The 18,594-nt window shown below is 32.1% G+C and overlaps 1 long non-coding RNA gene across 3 annotated transcripts; it reads right to left on the bottom strand.

The window, feature by feature from the left end:
• Window positions 1–1,400: 1,400 nt before the first annotated feature.
• Window positions 1,401–7,487, bottom strand: LOC149612678 (uncharacterized). 3 transcript variants are annotated; one of them, XR_016376347.1, is made up of 3 exons: window positions 6,396–7,487; window positions 5,948–6,333; window positions 1,401–1,702 (listed from the first exon to the last, which is right to left on the bottom strand). It is a non-coding gene; the product is annotated as an uncharacterized LOC149612678 (long non-coding RNA). The 3 variants fall into 3 exon arrangements; XR_016376348.1 differs by lacking the exon at window positions 1,401–1,702 and having other exon boundaries at window positions 5,790–6,088; window positions 6,163–6,333; XR_016376346.1 differs by lacking the exon at window positions 1,401–1,702 and having other exon boundaries at window positions 5,790–6,333.
• Between the last annotated feature and the right edge of the window lie 11,107 nt (window positions 7,488–18,594).

The raw sequence follows: 18,594 nt of genomic DNA, 5'->3' as shown, positions 1-18,594 counted from the left end.
AATTAAATATTGATTAAGGATTGAGTGGATAAAAATAACTAGAAAAAAAAAATTCAATATCTGAAACTTCAGTCAATTGATAAACCCCACACATATCGTTTGTTTTTTCGGCCTTGGTCCAAACCAAGACGGTTTTTTATAATATCTGTCACTTCAGTCTTAATGTAATTAAATTTTGAATAATCATGTTTGCTTCACCGTCATACATTTGCACTCTAAAATATAACGGTGCATTCAAACACCATATATGCTGTTTTTTCCGGTGCCAAAAAGACATCATTTAGGGTGTACTTTAACCCCATTTTTATGATCAATTCACGCCATTTGCTAAAATTATTTGCAAGTATTAAGGAAATATTAGGCATTTATGCACCATTTACAGTGGTTTTTAACATCTTTGTTAGGCAATCTGTTGAACTTCTAATATTACTTAGTTTAATGGTGTTAAAAGTATGGAAAAAGTACGCTACCTCTGTCACATTATTAAACCAAGTGAAGTGAAATGTTGTTAAATATTTATTTTTTCCATATTTAGCACCACGTTTATGGTGTAAAACAAACCGGTCAATACACCATTTCAAGTCCCTGTTTACCCATTTAAAGACCTGTTTAGCCATTTAAAGACCCTATTTCCCCCGTTTTAAGGCCCTATTGACCCATTTCAAGTTAATTGTACTATGGTAATTAACCGCTTGCCTGCCTTACTACCAAATTCCAACTCGGCTGAAAACTACCGCAATTTGGCGGTTTTGGATTTGGTCTAATGGGACAAACATCTTGGCTTAAATTAAAATTCTATCTACGCCCGTTAACATCTGAGTAACTTGAGTGGTTATGTAAAATGAGCAATAATCCCATCTATTTTGTAAAACATTAAGCAAAATTTATAGTTTAGAAGAATGAAATATTTTTAAATCGCAGAAATGCACCGTTATAAAGCGATTCGCTTATTTTAATTTTTAAGTCAAATTACGTAACACTGTAACGAACTTAAACGAAGTTTGAACATAGAATGAGTTCCCAAAAATAATTTTCTAACGTAATATAGTGCCTATGAAAAACCACATATTATTAAAAGCAAATATTTTTATTTTTAAACGCTGTCAACGATAAAACGTTTGTTATTATTGAACTTTTTTTTATTAAATTTATAACATTTATAGGATAAATACGTCTACTATTAAGAGGTACAATGCTTGAAATTTGTGTCTCAATGACACGTAACCTAACTAGCATATGCCTTACCTAACCCGACCTATAAAACAAGCAATATTTTCAACGTTTTTTGTTGAGGGACCTTGAAAAATAACCGATTTTTTGGAAAAGGCCCGAGTTGATTAGTAATGACCTAATATTAATCTCGGTATGTAAAATAAAAATAAAATTCTTATGCCATGAAATATTTTCCAATAAGCATGTATTTCTAAAAAATTGTGCATACAGGCCTCAGAAAGGTTTTTAAGTGATGTTTTAAAAAGTAAAACATGCTCATTATTAAAACCAATCTGACTCCATTACATTAGTTGTTGCCCAAAAGAGTTCATTTGGATAATTTTAACGGCATTAACTTTTTTACTTAAAATCGTGTTCAGTCAGGATTGATATAATAAGAGAGCCTTCAACGTGTACAAACACAATAGGAAAGGTAGTGAAGTCCCACTGAACAAGACTATAAATATTCCTGTAAATCAGGCGCATGGTCCTGAAATGGGGTGAACAGGGGTTTGATATGAGATTAATAGGGGTTTTAAATTGGGACATGAAATGGGGGTAAATATGGACATGAAATGGGGGTAAATATGGACTTGAAATGGGGGTAAATATGGACTTGAAATGGGGGTAAATATGGACTTGAAATGGGGGTAAATATGGACTTGAAATGGGGGTAAATATGGACTTGAAATGGGTCTAAATATGGACTTGAAATGGGTCTAAATATGGACTTGAAATGGGTCTAAATATGGACTTGAAATGGGTCTAAATATGGACTTGAAATGGGTCTAAATATGGACTTGAAATGGGTCTAAATATGGACTTGAAATGGGTCTAAATATGGACTTGAAATGGGTCTAAATATCGACTTGAAATGGGTCTAAATATGCACTTGAAATGGGTCTAAATATCGACTTGAAATGGGTCTAAATATGCACTTGAAATGGGTCTAAATATGCACTTGAAATGGGTCTAAATATGGACTTGAAATGGGTCTAAATATGGACTTGAAATGGGTCTAAATATGGACTTAAGTGCTCCTAAATAGGAAAATTGAGACTGGGTGAAAGATAAGTGTAGTTTTAATTTTAATTTTATAAGGTATCCATGAATTTAACCAAAACAATCGTGTTTTGGGTTAATTTCACCTTAATTTTACTTACGTTTAAAGGTTTATCTCGATTAAGCTTAGTTTAAAGGCTTATCTCGATTAAGTTTAGTTTAAAGGCTTATCTCGATTAAGTCTAATCTAAAGGCTTATCTCGATTAAGTTTAGTTTAAAGGCTTATCTCGATTAAGTCTAATTTAAAGGCTTATCTCGATTAAGTCTAATTTAAAGGCTTATCTCGATTAAGTTTAGTTTAAAGGCTTATCTCGATTAAGTTTAGTTTAAAGGCTTATCTCGATTAAGTTTAGTTTAAAGGCTTATCTCGATTAAGTTTAGTTTAAAGGCTTATCTCGATTAAGTCTAATTTAAAGGCTTATCTCGATTAAGTTTAGTTAAAGGCTTATCTCGATTAAGTCTAATTTAAAGGCTTATCTCGATTAAGTTTAGTTAAAGGCTTATCTCGATTAAGTCTAATTTAAAGGCTTATCTCGATTAAGTTTAGTTTAAAGGCTTATCTCGATTAAGTTTAGTTTAAAGGCTTATCTCGATTAAGTCTAATTTAAAGGCTTATCTCGATTAAGTCTAATTTAAAGGCTTATCTCGATTAAGTTTAGTTTAAAGGCTTATCTCGATTAAGTTTAGTTTAAAGGCTTATCTCGATTAAGTTTAGTTTAAAGGCTTATCTCGATTAAGTTTAGTTTAAAGGCTTATCTCGATTAAGTCTAATTTAAAGGCTTATCTCGATTAAGTTTAGTTAAAGGCTTATCTCGATTAAGTCTAATTTAAAGGCTTATCTCGATTAAGTTTAGTTAAAGGCTTATCTCGATTAAGTCTAATTTAAAGGCTTATCTCGATTAAGTTTAGTTTAAAGGCTTATCTCGATTAAGTCTAATTTAAAGGCTTATCTCGATTAAGTTTAGTTAAAGGCTTATCTCGATTAAGTCTAATTTAAAGGCTTATCTCGATTAAGTTTAGTTAAAGGCTTATCTCGATTAAGTCTAATTTAAAGGCTTATCTCGATTAAGTCTAATTTAAAGGCTTATCTCGATTAAGTTTAGTTTAAAGGCTTATCTCGATTAAGTTTAGTTTAAAGGCTTATCTCGATTAAGTTTAGTTTAAAGGCTTATCTCGATTAAGTTTAGTTTAAAGGCTTATCTCGATTAAGTTTAGTTTAAAGGCTTATCTCGATTAAGTTTAGTTTAAAGGCTTATCTCGATTAAGTTTAGTTTAAAGGCTTATCTCGATTAAGTTTAGTTTAAAGGCTTATCTCGATTAAGTTTAGTTTAAAGGCTTATCTCGATTAAGTTTAGTTTAAAGGCTTATCTCGATTAAGTTTAGTTTAAAGGCTTATCTCGATTAAGTTTAGTTTAAAGGCTTATCTCGATTAAGTTTAGTTTAAAGGCTTATCTCGATTAAGTTTAGTTTAAAGGCTTATCTCGATTAAGTTTAGTTTAAAGGCTTATCTCGATTAAGTTTAGTTTAAAGGCTTATCTCGATTAAGTTTAGTTTAAAGGCTTATCTCGATTAAGTTTAGTTTAAAGGCTTATCTCGATTAAGTTTAGTTTAAAGGCTTATCTCGATTAAGTTTAGTTTAAAGGCTTATCTCGATTAAGTTTAGTTTAAAGGCTTATCTCGATTAAGTTTAGTTTAAAGGCTTATCTCGATTAAGTTTAGTTTAAAGGCTTATCTCGATTAAGTTTAGTTTAAAGGCTTATCTCGATTAAGTTTAGTTTAAAGGCTTATCTCGATTAAGTTTAGTTTAAAGGCTTATCTCGATTAAGTTTAGTTTAAAGGCTTATCTCGATTAAGTTTAGTTTAAAGGCTTATCTCGATTAAGTTTAGTTTAAAGGCTTATCTCGATTAAGTCTAATTTAAAGGCTTATCTCGATTAAGTTTAGTTTAAAGGCTTATCTCGATTAAGTCTAATTTAAAGGCTTATCTCGATTAAGTTTAGTTTAAAGGCTTATCTCGATTAAGTTTAGTTTAAAGGCTTATCTCGATTAAGTTTAGTTTAAAGGCTTATCTCGATTAAGTTTAGTTTAAAGGCTTATCTCGATTAAGTTTAGTTTAAAGGCTTATCTCGATTAAGTTTAGTTTAAAGGCTTATCTCGATTAAGTTTAGTTTAAAGGCTTATCTCGATTAAGTTTAGTTTAAAGGTTTATCTCGATTAAGTTTAGTTTAAAGGTTTATCTCGATTAAGTTTAGTTTAAAGGTTTATCTCGATTAAGTTTAGTTTAAAGGTTTATCTCGATTAAGTTTAGTTTAAAGGTTTATCTCGATTAAGTTTAGTTTAAAGGTTTATCTCGATTAAGTTTAGTTTAAAGGTTTATCTCGATTAAGTTTAGTTTAAAGGTTTATCTCGATTAAGTTTAGTTTAAAGGTTTATCTCGATTAAGTTTAGTTCAAAGGTTTATCTCGATTAAGTTTAGTTCAAAGGTTTATCTCGATTAAGTTTAGTTCAAAGGTTTATCTCGATTAAGTTTAGTTCAAAGGTTAATCTCGATTAAGTTTAGTTCAAAGGTTAATCTCGATTAAGTTTAGTTTAAAGGTTAATCTCGATTAAGTTTAGTTTAAAGGTTTATCTCGATTAAGTTTAGTTTAAATGTTTATCTCGATTAAGTTTAGTTTAAAGGCTTATCTCGATTAAGTTTAGTTTAAAGGTTTATCTCGATTAAGTTTAGTTCAAAGGTTTATCTCGATTAAGTTTAGTTCAAAGGTTTATCTCGATTAAGTTTAGTTCAAAGGTTAATCTCGATTAAGTTTAGTTCAAAGGTTAATCTCGATTAAGTTTAGTTCAAAGGTTAATCTCGATTAAGTTTAGTTTAAAGGTTAATCTCGATTAAGTTTAGTTTAAAGGTTTATCTCGATTAAGTTTAGTTTAAAGGTTTATATCGATTAATTTAATTTAAAGGTTTATCCGGATTAAGTTTAATTAAAGGTTTATCCGGATTAAGTTTAATTAAAGGTTTATCCGGATTAAGTTTAATTAAAGGTTTATCCGGATTAAGTTTAATTAAAGGTTTATCCGAATTAAGTTTAATTAAAGGTTTATCCGGATTAAGTTTAATTAAAGGTTTATCCGGATTAAGTTTAATTAAAGGTTTATCCGGATTAAGTTTAATTAAAGGTTTATCCGGATTAAGTTTAATTAAAGGTTTATCCGGATTAAGTTTAATTAAAGGTTTATCCGAATTAAGTTTAATTAAAGGTTTATCCGGATTAAGTTTAATTAAAGGTTTATCCGGATTAAGTTTAATTAAAGGTTTATCCGGATTAAGTTTAATTAAAGGTTTATCCGGATTAAGTTTAATTAAAGGTTTATCCGAATTAAGTATGATTAAAGGTTTATCCTAATTAAGTATAATTTAAAGGTTTATCCTGATTAAGTTTAATTTAAAGGTTTATCTTGATTAAGTGTGAAATAGAAATACGAGGCTTTATCAACAGCTATACAGTTTAAATATTAATTAAGTAGTCCATTTAAAATTTATTCGTGTTTTTATCCAAAATATGTATATTTTATGTTTAAATTCACCCTAATTATACTTAATTATGTTGAAATTAATGAAGGATTGTGGTTTGGCAGTATTGATTTAGCTATAATTGAGCTTCAAAAAATTATTAACCTTAATTTTAATGTTTAGATGAGTTTTTGATTAGTTCCAATGCATTGCGTTCAATTTTTATCATGCCCCGTGCTAAATTTGCGGTAACGTGAAGATTAACAATTAAATATGTTGTACCGGGGAGCCCGCTACAACGGATCACTACAAAGGTTACAATTTTAATGAATGATGTGATTCCATAGTTTCGCTTAAATACCAGAAATTAAATCAAATACCTAAACAATTCATAGCAATTCTGACATATAAACAAACGGCAATAAGGACTGTGGAAATAGCGAACGCAACCCTCTGTTTACGTTGAAAAAATCTGCACATGGAATTTATTTGACTAATTACGTAAAGACAATCTTCTCCTGGATTAACCAGCACCACTGTTACTTATATTTCTAAATTAAACAATCCACTCTTTGTAACAAATAATTTATAAAACGTAATATCATATACGGACTGTTTCTCCAGGAAAAAAATTGTTTTAACGAATCGTTTCCAACGTGGTTACGTTGAGAGAATCTGTGCTGATGTAAACATGGAAATTCCTCTACATTGGTTCAGTTTAAGGAAATATAATATCACACATCTTCACAATTAGTAGCATTTTAGTGAGATTAACAAATAATGAAACCCTGTATACCTCCTATATTTGTTGGTAGCAGAAAACGAAGCAGACTGCGTATTTTTGAAATACAGAGCTGGAAATTAGCTTTTTTATCTTTAAAGGGGAAAGACCAGGGCCGGAAATAAGCACAGGACACTGGACATTGTCCAATAAAATTTTAAAATGTCCCATAATTTTGTAAAAAACTAAGGGGGTCACTGGACAGTTTGACCAATGAATTTCCCGAAGTTTTGATAGCTTGACTATGGAGGTGCGATACAATTTTTACACACTCCAGTGGACAATGTCCTATAAATTTTCCAGTCAAGCAGGGGGTCAGTGGACACATGTCCTATAAGAAAATTTTCTTATTTCCGGCCCTGGGAAAGACACTATAAAGACTATATTACATAGACAAACTAAAATACAAATTAAGCCTTGGCCGTAAAGAACGTTCCAAAAACTTACTTTAAATGATATAAAAACCTCTGTTAACTGCAATTATTTACCTGAATTACTTTTCTAGACGAAAATTCGACCTGATAACGACGTATTTCTTATTAAGGGTGCTACAGTTAATTAAAAAATATATATAAAGGTGCTCAAGTTCGGATGAAATACCAAAGTAATTTGTCAGCGTCTACTGCTAGATAGTCTGACCCAAAAGTAATTTTTGACGTACTTTCAGAATTAACTAAAATTAACATACTTAGAGTTAATTGATTTAAATTAAACTAGCCGATAGCACACCTTGAATACTTAATTGTTAATTCAAGAGTATTCCGAAAAGTAACTTCGCTGTAGTTTTTCTGTGCGCGGTGGGGGTAAATCACGAAAAACCCCATGTTAATCTCCATAGGAAATTTAGTAAAAGCATGTGAATTTTGCTTTAACGTTACAAAAGGGTGTCAAGTCATATCTACAAGGGCCTACCGGCCCTGTAGAATACGATTTCGGTTTTTGATATAAATACAGTCAGGAGTAAGATGAGACTAGAAGTACTGAGCTAACCAAATTCTTCACTTGGCGCAAGTGAATATTCTTGATAAGACACCAACGGTTGGCCCTCTGGTAGCGGTTTCTGAATTTTCCCTTGCAAAACGTGACACGCTCGCGCGTGGCGGTAGACGGCCGAACTAGATTCAAGCACCCGCTTCGTCTGTGTTCGGCGGCTTTAGGTTGAGGGGAAGGGGGTAGGAAATGTTTTTGGAACTCGACCAATTTTTTTCTCAGTCTAGTGTAGGCGCGATGGAAGCGACATAAAATCCTCAAATTTGTTCACTAATGCCAGGATCTACTACCAATGCTAGAGCTCTTTACTTGTAGTCTCATCTTACTTCTGATACAGTCCATCAAACTGAAATATGCGCTTGGAAATAAGGTTTATTTGTCGGGTTTTTTTAAGGTTGAGATTAAACCATGTTTAAGGGCGGGGAACATGCGAAGTTAAATGTCGTTATGATACACCGAATCTAGCTTTGAATTGTGGTAGAAATAAAAATTCTGAGAAAATATTGTAATAACGAAGTAATGATTTTTTTTTTGGTTTTTAAAGAGAAACAAACGCTATGCATGAAGCGTGTTTCATATTTACTACGGGAAATCCCGTGTTTTCACTATTTAAAGGCGTGCGATGAATTCGCTGGAGGGGTAATAATACATACTAAATATTCCTAGCTATCCTATAAATATTTGAACAGAGTTAATTTCGAGTCGGAAACCGGCGTGTTTTGCGTTTTGCCAAGCGAACTAAAAGGGGTTTTGACGTATATTTGAATAGTACGTTAAAAGAGCTTCAAAATGGCGCAAACCCCGTCCAAATCGAGTCATAAATAAGGAAGTTTGAAATTTTCAAACTTATCTCCCCTCAAGTGTATGCCATTTTAGAGTAATTTTCATCAAAGTTTCAAAGATAGTTTGTAATCACATACATAATTAAGTAGTACAAGAAAAGAGCTTTAATTTGGCGCAAACCGCGTGAGAATCGAATAATAAATAAGGAAGTTTGAAATTTTCAAACATGACCGCAAGTCATTTCTCAAGTATTTTCAAACTTCTTTATTTGTTATCCGATTTGGACGCGGTTTGTTTCATTTTGAAGCTATTTTAAAGCTCAATCCAAATCTTCAAGTAAATTAATAATATCTTTTTAATTAACACTCTTAACAATCATTAATAACCCATGAAATTCATGGTTACCACAAAAATTTAATTTTCAAAACTTTCCCAGCAGATACTGTGGCAACCCTGATATTCTTCGGTTATAGTAATAACGTAATGGATCAAATTATCGCTAATTGCTTTGGGGCACGAGATATATAACTAATATAATTACAATAACTGCCGTAATTATAATTGGAAATTAAAGGATGAAGGTTGTAATTTGAGTGTTTTTCGTATATAACCCAGACATTACCTGACTCGATTCGGGCTGCAGCAATTTAACATCATATTAATCAATAATTTCCTTTCAAAATTTCCATCGCAAACTCATAATTAATCACAAGTTATAGAACTATATTACTTCCGTATAAAATACAACCGTCAACGAGAAAAACCTTTCATATACTAACAAAATGAAATCACATCTTAATTTTTATCACTGACGTCACCAATTAAAATTAACATCAAATAGATAACGTTTATCTTTTCTTTTCTTTTCTTTAAGTCTTGAAGAAAAAATTGGATAAAAATGATTTGTTATCAATAAAAATATGTCAATATTCAATATGTAATTTAGAAGCATAAGTAACATGATAAATATAAATCATACATTCATATCTCTTTTGCTAAGCCTAATCTACTTTTGAAAGTTAACTTTTTCTTTTTTGGCGCGAAATACCAACAGCCCGCCAAAAAGATTAGGCCCGTAATCGTTAGGGTCCAGCCAGCAACCGAAGGTAAAGAAAAGCCCATGGAAATCTCGGTATGTATGCGTGAGATTTGTTCCTTGGAGGAAATAGTGAAATGGAGTCATTTCTTTATACATATAACCAGCCATAAGTTTGTAAGTGATATGTTATGTTCCATAAGTTTGTTTAACTAAACTCTGGTCATGACAAACTGAAAGGCTTGTAATTTTGAAGTGAGTGAGTGAGGTAGGTCATAGATTCGAGGAGGTAAAGCGAGGGAGGGGCCTGGTGAGTGAGGAGGCGCTGCTGTCAAAGGGGGCTTAGTTATGCGGACTAAATAGGAGTGCCTAGATGGAATAGGTCCTAGCTGCAAAATTAATTAACCACCACCGAGTGTACTTAAGACTTCAACTGACTCGCTTCAACTTTCGTTCTCCTTCTCGAACTAGTTATCTCGAGCTGCTGTAAATCTCAAGCATTAACAATCACTACTCCATTTCATCTCTCTCCTCTAAGACTTTCTATTTGATTTTTGCTAAGAAACTAATGTTCAACTCCTTCCCTAACGATCTCTCTCGTAATGTACTTTTAATCTCGGATCGAAATCAGGAAGTTGGAACTTTAACTTTTTGGGTTTGTATCTACAGATAGAGGCCTTAAGACGAGTGACTTACAACTCGCCGAGTAACGACGATTATGTAACACGAGTAGAATGGTATGGAGAGTACTCGGTTTTAGACGAATGAATATTCGCATAGCTGTGTTGAAATAAATAAATAAATTTAAAAATTTTACAATACTATGGGGTCACGTTTTTTGGGGATGGTCCCCCTTGCCGTCAGATGTCAGTCTTAACTTGAATATATTTGAAAATAAAATAAATAAATAAACTTTCCTTTGTAAAAGGGGTGCCAAGGCGGTGGTACACGTTATAGGGTATGTCCATTTGTTTTACCAATAATGGACTTTTTTGGTGGGTCCTTCTACACCAAAGGAGACTATATAGATAAAACGTCAAGGTCTGCATGTTGTTGTGACGTCCCAATGTATTATGAATACAAAGCACCTTATTTTCCGCCAAATAAAGAATTCTAGCGCAACCTCCCAAGATTTGTTTGCAAAAAAGAAGAATAAGTTGTTTTTTTGGTCTATTTTAAAGCCAGGAATACAGACAGAATGTAAAATTAATGATTAAGTCTAGCTGGCTCCTCCCATAAAGCCCGCCTAGATCCCTTAAGTGAAAAGGGATAGGTACGAAATTATTCCTAGTAGATGTATGTATTCCTCATTAAAATTTATGGGAAATTATAAAATTTAACATAGATTTCGTTAAAATTCCATTTTATATTAAATTGGTATATTTTCAAGGTAAAGAAGGTTATTCATTAATCCTCTAAGGTATTGACTGTAAAATATTTTTAATGAAAAATTTCTATCAGCTCGAATAACTTCAGATTTTTTTTAATAAAAATTGAATACACATCCGACGGGAATTTTTTTCGGTTTACTGCCATAATTAATAAGGGACCCACGAAAATGCCCCAAAGGTGTTTATGATTAAAAAAAAAAGTAGTTTATTGACAAAACCACGTAACTTCTAACCTTTAGTAGTTAGGTAGTTAAATTCGATTTTCAAAGTTAAAATAAAATATTGATAAAATTTACTTTAAAAAATATCAAAATAAACACAAACTTCCCACGGGCCTAACTTATTAAAAATAATTTTTTTTTAATATAAAAATGTATCAAGAATCTAAGCCTTTGTCAGAATTTAAAGGGTTAGTGACACAAAATAAAGTATAATTTTTCCTAACGTATTAATTTGTTTTTAATATAAAAATGTATCAAGAATCTAAGCCTTTGACAGAATTTAAAGGGATAGTGACACAAAATAAAGAACATAATTTTTTATTTTTGATCTCTACCCATACCCTTTACAAACGGAATATGTCCTAATGTAGAGCCTACATTATTTTGTTAGCCGTTACAAGTAACGATCTTGGTATAGCTCGCTATCTCTCGTCCTAAATTGGAGTTGAAACTCCATTCGTCGCGAAGCTTAAAAAAAGAAGTACCCTTGGGCTGTAAGGGACTTTTCACAGCTTAACTTGGAACCATTCTAAGAACCAATAGACAGGCCTATGCTATTCTATCTCGAAATAGGCTTAAAAAGGTACTAGTCTACTTCCTTTCTAACGGTGATATAAAGCTGTAAAAATAGGCTTAGCGTCTGTCCCCCCCTTCAAGCCCCCCTTTACGAGACAGTCCCAACTTACTTAAGTTTGGAAGGTCAAAGTTAACGTTTGCTTTCGGTGCCAAGTGTCATAAGAAAAAGGAAATCTCCGTCTTTTAAGTTCGTTTATAAAGTTGTCGTTCTTAGTTTTAACGCGCTTTTCTTTATTTTGATGCGTGCTAAGCCTACTTTTTAGAGTTTTTCGTTCTGTTGATCACCTAAGCCTCTTTTTACCCGAATAGGCTACATTTTCGAATTGTACACGAGAAAGGCTTCAAAATGAAACAAACCCCGTTAAAATCGGACCGTAAATAAGAAAGTTTGATTTGAAATGGCAAATTTCAAAATTTCTAATTTTTATGTTCGGGTTGTTCGTAGGAATCTTAAGGAAATATTTATTCACTGAGCTTCAAAAATAAATAATCCGCACGGTAAATAAAGAAATTTCGATTAATTTTCTAATTTGATAAATTCGGTTTAAGTTTAAACATTCAAACTCGCTTATTTATGAACCGATTTTGATGCGGTTTGTTGCATTTTGAATGTTTCCTTAAGCCCCAAATCGATCCTTTAGATAGATAGAAACATATTTTAAGGACGTCTTGCTATCTTAAGCCTAATTTTAATAATCAATTGAAATTAAGTGAGTGATTAATCAAGTGTGGTTTCCCCTTTACATAATTTGACAAATAGGCATAAATTAAACTTCGGTCGAATAAACTAATTTGCGACAATCTATATGAACCAATCTCTATCAATATACAATCTAAATTGTGATATTAAACTTTAATACGCTTCATTGCATTTCCGCAATAACCTTTTGACCTCATCTCTACTAGAGAAATGTTCAGTATAGTTTTTGGCCATTTATAATGATTGAGAGGGCAAGGCCTAACGACTATCGTCAGTTCGTCACTTAGACAGCTAGAATTTTAATTAAATTTCAAAGAGGTCGCGTCTGGTAATTTGATTTGCAGGCTTGCCCCTCTCTCTCTCTCTCTCTCTCTCTCTCTCTCTCTCTCTCTCTCTCTCTCTCTCTCTCTCTCTCTCTCTCTCTCTCTCTCTCTCTCTCTCTCTCTCTTGACATAATAGCTTCTCTAAGGAATTCATTTTCAAATTAACTAAAAATTATTCAATTTATTTCTATAGCTCAATCAGAGCTTTAAAATGACGAAAACCGCATCGATATCGGATTATAAATAAGGAAGTTTGAAATTTTCAAATTTGATTTTTTTTATCGTCCGATTTTGGCGCGGTTTGCGTCATTTCAAAGCTCTTCCCAATCTCTATCCGAACCTCTAATCGCATTAAGCGTTACCACGTAATCTTAACCGAAAAATCTTAAGAAAACTAATTTTACTCGACCACAAAAATAGCCTGGAAAAAATCTATATAGATCAGCAGAGGGTATAAGGTAGTGGAGAGCCCGCAATATCCGGAAAAAGTCAAGTCTCCCCCCCCCCCGCGCTTCATATAGAAGAATTTTTATTGGTAAGTCTCCTAGGTGACGTTTACCTAGGTTTATCGCGAAGCCTAGTGGCTAAAGCTAAAAAAAATTAAAGGCAGAAAAAAGGCGCATTTTCCTTTATTGCCTGAGAAACTTTAGCCTAGGGACTTTCCCGGTTGTCTAATCAATACTTTTTCTATCAAAGAAACCCAACATAATTTGACAGTACTATAAAAGGCGGGGAAAACCATGATATCCCCCTTCCATAAGGTGCAAGGTAAAATTTGGTACACTTTACCTGCTATTCCAACCGGAGTATGCAACGCAAAGAATACTAACCTTATTCAATAAAATTATATAGGGGGTAGATTTACGCGTATTGCAAGCTCGGCTTGACTTGGTCAATATTGCCCCACGTCATACGCTATGGTCATTCTTGTTAGCCATATTCCTCGTTTCATAGTTTTTACCTGAGACCTATAAAAAATCAAGTCCAAAGCATCCTTTTTGGCAGTATAGGTTTTAAAAGTTAATGCCTAATTTATTGTCTATAGCTTCAAGAACGAAAGAATATCGCGAGAAAAGCTCCCAATTGGCTAGTTTTTGGCTGTTTGTTTTTCTTAAAAAGGTGTTTTATATTTTATGGTGATTCTATGTTATTAGTCGTATGTATAATGAGATATCGAATTTAACAGAAAGAGAGGTTTAAAACAAAACAAACCGGGTCGAAATCGGTCCATAAATAAGGAAGTTTGAAAATTGCAGTTTTGAAATTGCTACGGCAATTTTCAAACTTCCTTATTTACAGTCCGATTTTGACGCGGTTTTTACCATATTAAAGCTCTAACCGGGTACTATCGAACTGCGGTAAATTATTTTAATGAACTTCAAACTTCAATTCCGGAGTGGCGTCGCTAAAATATTTCAATTTCGAATGCCGTTTGAAGAATTTTAAAGCTATCGATCAGCTCAACTTATTGAAGTTATATTATTGGAAAGTTTTATAAGGTCATAGTGTTTTTTATACGAGAATCTTTTCATTGCAAAGCAGAGGTTTAGAACTTCTTTTGCCACCGAGGAATGTCATTCAAGTCTATTGTGAGAATTTTTTATGATTTTCTTTAAAAGTCGACAAGAAATTTATTTTCGACCTAACCTATTCCCAAACAAAGAAATTCAAAATGGGAAAAATAATTATACTTAAAGAACTTGAAGGCTTATACGTTATCGTACTTATGGATTACTGTTATTTGATTATATTTCAATTATAAGTAACTGCAATTAGGTGTTATCGAAATTATAAGTAACTGCAATTAGGTGTTATCGAAATTATAAGTAACTGCAATTAGGTGTTATCGAAATTATAAGTAATTGCAATTAGGTGTTATCGAAATTGTAAGTAATTGCAATTAGGTGTTATCGAAATTGTAAGTAATTGCAATTAGGTGTTATCGAAATTGTAAGTAATTGCAATTAGGAGTTATCAAAATTGTAAGTAATTGCAATTAGGAGTTGTTGAAATTGTAAGTAATTGCAATTAGGAGTTGTTGAAATTGTAAGTAATTGCAATTAGGAGTTGTTGAAATTGTAAGTAATTGCAATTAGGAGTTATTGAAATTGTAAGTAATTGCAATTAGGAGTTGTTGAAATTGTAAGTAATTGCAATTAGGAGTTATTGAAATTGTAAGTAATTGCAATTAGGAGTTATTGAAATTGTAAGTAATTGCAATTAGGAGTTATTGAAATTGTAAGTAATTGCAATTAGGAGTTATTGAAATTGTAAGTAATTGCAATTAGGAGTTATTGAAATTGTAAGTAATTGCAATTAGGAGTTATTGAAATTGTAAGTAATTGCAATTAGGAGTTATTGAAATTGTAAGTAATTGTAATTAGGAGTTATTGAAATTGTAAGTAATTGCAATTAGGAGTTATTGAAATTGTAAGCAATTGCAATTAGGAGTTATTGAAATTGCAAGCAATTGCAATTAGGAGTTATTGAAATTGCAAGTAATTGCAATTAGGAGTTATTGAAATTGTAAGTAATTGCAATTAGGAGTTATTGAAATTGCAAGTAATTGCAATTAGGAGTTATTGAAATTGTAAGTAATTGCAATTAGGAGTTATTGAAATTGTAAGTAATTGCAATTAGGAGTTATTGAAATTGTAAGTAATTGCAATTAGGAGTTATTGAAATTGTAAGTAATTGCAATTAGGAGTTATTGAAATTGTAAGTAATTGCAATTAGGAGTTATTGAAATTGTAAGTAATTGCAATTAGGAGTTATTGAAATTGTAAGTAATTGCAATTAGGAGTTATTGAAATTGTAAGTAATTGCAATTAGGAGTTATTGAAATTGTAAGTAATTGCAATTAGGAGTTATTGAAATTGTAAGTAATTGCAATTAGGAGTTATTGAAATTGTAAGTAATTGCAATTAGGAGTTATTGAAATTGTAAGTAATTGCAATTAGGAGTTATTGAAATTGTAAGTAATTGCAATTAGGAGTTATTGAAATTGTAAGTAATTGCAATTAGGTGTTATTGAAATCACACGTAATGAAATGAAAATTCCAAGTTCTAAGAACTCCTGCCAACAGTCGAAATAGAATATTAGATTAAAAGCGGATACCCTTAAAAATTGACCCAGTAAATTATTAAAATTTCAGATTCATCTTCTAGAGAGTACCAAGTACACGTATTTAAAATTAAGGATTTACCCCCAGGATTTAAATAACAAATGAGCTTCTCTCAAGAACACCCGAAATAAAAACAGTATATTCCGCTAACAGAATATAGTTAGTTTAATTAATCAAGATCTGTTAATTTTATAACTAAATTAAAATAATTAAAAAATAAATAAAATAAAATAAAATAAATAAAATTGTGTTGAAGTTAAAAACCCAAATATCTAATTTTTTTTAAATACCTAAATTAATTCAAACCACCCCAATGGCGCCTTTTCAACATTTTGCCAAGGCCCGGAAATGCCAATATTTAATCGCATTATTTGACACCTTTAAAATTTGAGAAAACAATGTCTATATATAAATCTTAAGTCTGGTGGATAATTTAGGGCTCGGGGATCGGTTAACTATTATTCAAATGAATTAACATACCTAAATTTGTAAAACGAAGATTATATATAAGTATTTCATCTCGTTTTGATTTGGAGAAATGTAGATTGATGCAATTATTAATCGTAAGTATTTTTTCCGAAAAATTTAAATTTTCAACATAATCAGAAGAATTTTACTCAAAAAAGTTTTTTTGCGATACGTTTTATTCGATTTCGAATAAAAAAGTATGATCCATACGTTTCTTGATACAAATGTGGTTTTGGTTTGTTTTATCGATTAGTATTTGGACGAGTAACCGCCACTATTATTTTTTTACGATAAACTTTGATAATTTTTAAATTTTTTAAAGTCTATATTAACGAAAAAAGTTTTAATCATTGACAAAAAAAAGTATGATCCATACGTTTCTTGATACAAATGTGGTTTTGGTTTGTTTTATCGATTAGTATTTGGACGAGTAACCGCCACTATTATTTTTTTACGATAAACTTTGATAATTTTTAAATTTTTTAAAGTCTATATTAACGAAAAAAGTTTTAATCATTGACAAATAATAGTACTTAACAAGTTGGGAAAACCAAAATATTACCTCTCCGTGTCGAGAAGATTATATAACCTTAAGTATCCAATGAAAACGTCGACCTTTTTGCCCTCATCCTTTCCCGCGCTTTGCGCTTCCACATTTCATCCTTAGTCTCAACATTATCTTCCTCCATTTTACATACAAAAATCAAATACTCACAAAAAGAAGTGGCAAAAACCTGCTGGCTCTTTACAACCACTTAATATCCAATTTCCAACAACAATAATATACCGCTAGTTTAATTGACAACCTACTAGCATCGAAATTCTCATTAAGAATGGCTCCCGCGGATAAAAAAGGGCAATTTTCAACTAGGTGGGCGTTATCTCATTAGATTTGAAAAATATCATTTGTCTTTTTTACCAACGCCTAACCGTTTGGATTTTTTAAAAGCAATCTTAGCAGCAAAAAATATTTTTTGATACAAAATAAATGTTTTATATTCTTATTAAAAATAAAACAAGAGGATAAAAAAGGTCTGTCCTCTCGTAATTTTTTAAGCTTTTATCATGATTACTCTATACAACAGTAACAAGGAGTATAAACCCATTAGTGGAAGCAGTATTTTTTTTTCCGAAACAATCTCGCTTATGTTTATCCTCTCTAAACTTCGCTAAAAACGTATTACTCCTACGTAAAATATTAATAGACAGGCAAGGATTCATACCATTAAAGGAGCGCAATATTATCCATATTTTCATTTCATATACAGAGAAATGAAATTATTATGTTTCTGAGAGGAGCTTCCCATTTTTGTTGTTGTTTTGAAAAATATATCGCAATGATAGATATAGGAGGCAATGAATGAAATATATCACAATGCACGGGCCTTGATAGATATAGGAGGCAATGAAGGAAATATATCGCATGCACGGGCCTTGGTAGATATAGGAGGCAATGATAATCTCTCTCTTTGCACGAGAGGTTTATCTTTAATATTTAAATAAATATAATTATTTTTAATTATTTTAATCTTCAATAATTAACATTAATAATAGTTAAATCGTTTAAAATAAAGTTATACTTATTATCTTCTCAAACTTTGCTAATATTGACGTTTAAAGTGAAGGGTACCCCTCTTCCCGCTTTCTTCAAATTTTGGGGTATATATACGATTCGTTTCCATTATAATAGTAAGGAAAAACCGCAAATGCGAAAACCTTTGGTAGCGATCCTACCTTAGGGAGGCTAGACGTTTCTCGTAACCCTAGCTGATCGCCGCGTATATCCTAAAACCAAACGATGATAATGGAGTAGAAGCCAATGATACAGATTGGTGTCTATGTGGAATAGACGGAAGACCAGTGGATGGTGGTGTTAGAAGGCAGTGTAAGTGCAGACGGGTGTCAATGTGGAATTGACAAAGAACAGAAGATGGTGGTGATTAGAAGCCAGTATGTACAGACTGGTGTCCACGTGGAATGGACGAAGACCAGAAGATGGTGGTGATTAGCAGCCAGTAAGAACAGACTAGTGTCCGTGTGGTATGGACAAAGACCAGAAGATTGGTGGTGTGAGAACTCAAGTAGAGGAGCCATTTCCGTGACTGTGAAAGCAGTTCGGAAATGGCGAACACGTTTGCTCCGATACGCAAACTGCGAACGCGGTCACGTGGGTGTAACAACGGACAGACAGACACACAGACACACACACACACACACAGACACGGCCGTTACAGAACCTCTCCTGGACTACGTCACACGGAGAGGTAACAAGTTGGGAAAACCAAAATATTACCTCTCCGTGTCGAGAAGATTATATAACCTTAAGTATCCAATGAAAACGTCGACCTTTTTGCCCTCATCCTTTCCCGCGCTTTGCGCTTCCACATTTCATCCTTAGTCTCAACATTATCTTCCTCC

The sequence above is a fragment of the Phalangium opilio genome, unplaced genomic scaffold (genome assembly GCF_054372755.1).
Source record: "Phalangium opilio isolate 3A_F unplaced genomic scaffold, DU_Popi_V2 ptg000232l_1, whole genome shotgun sequence".
Taxonomy (NCBI): Eukaryota; Metazoa; Arthropoda; class Arachnida; order Opiliones; family Phalangiidae; genus Phalangium; species Phalangium opilio.
Note: the sequence above shows the minus strand (reverse complement) of the source record. Positions and strands in the feature narration are given on the sequence as shown.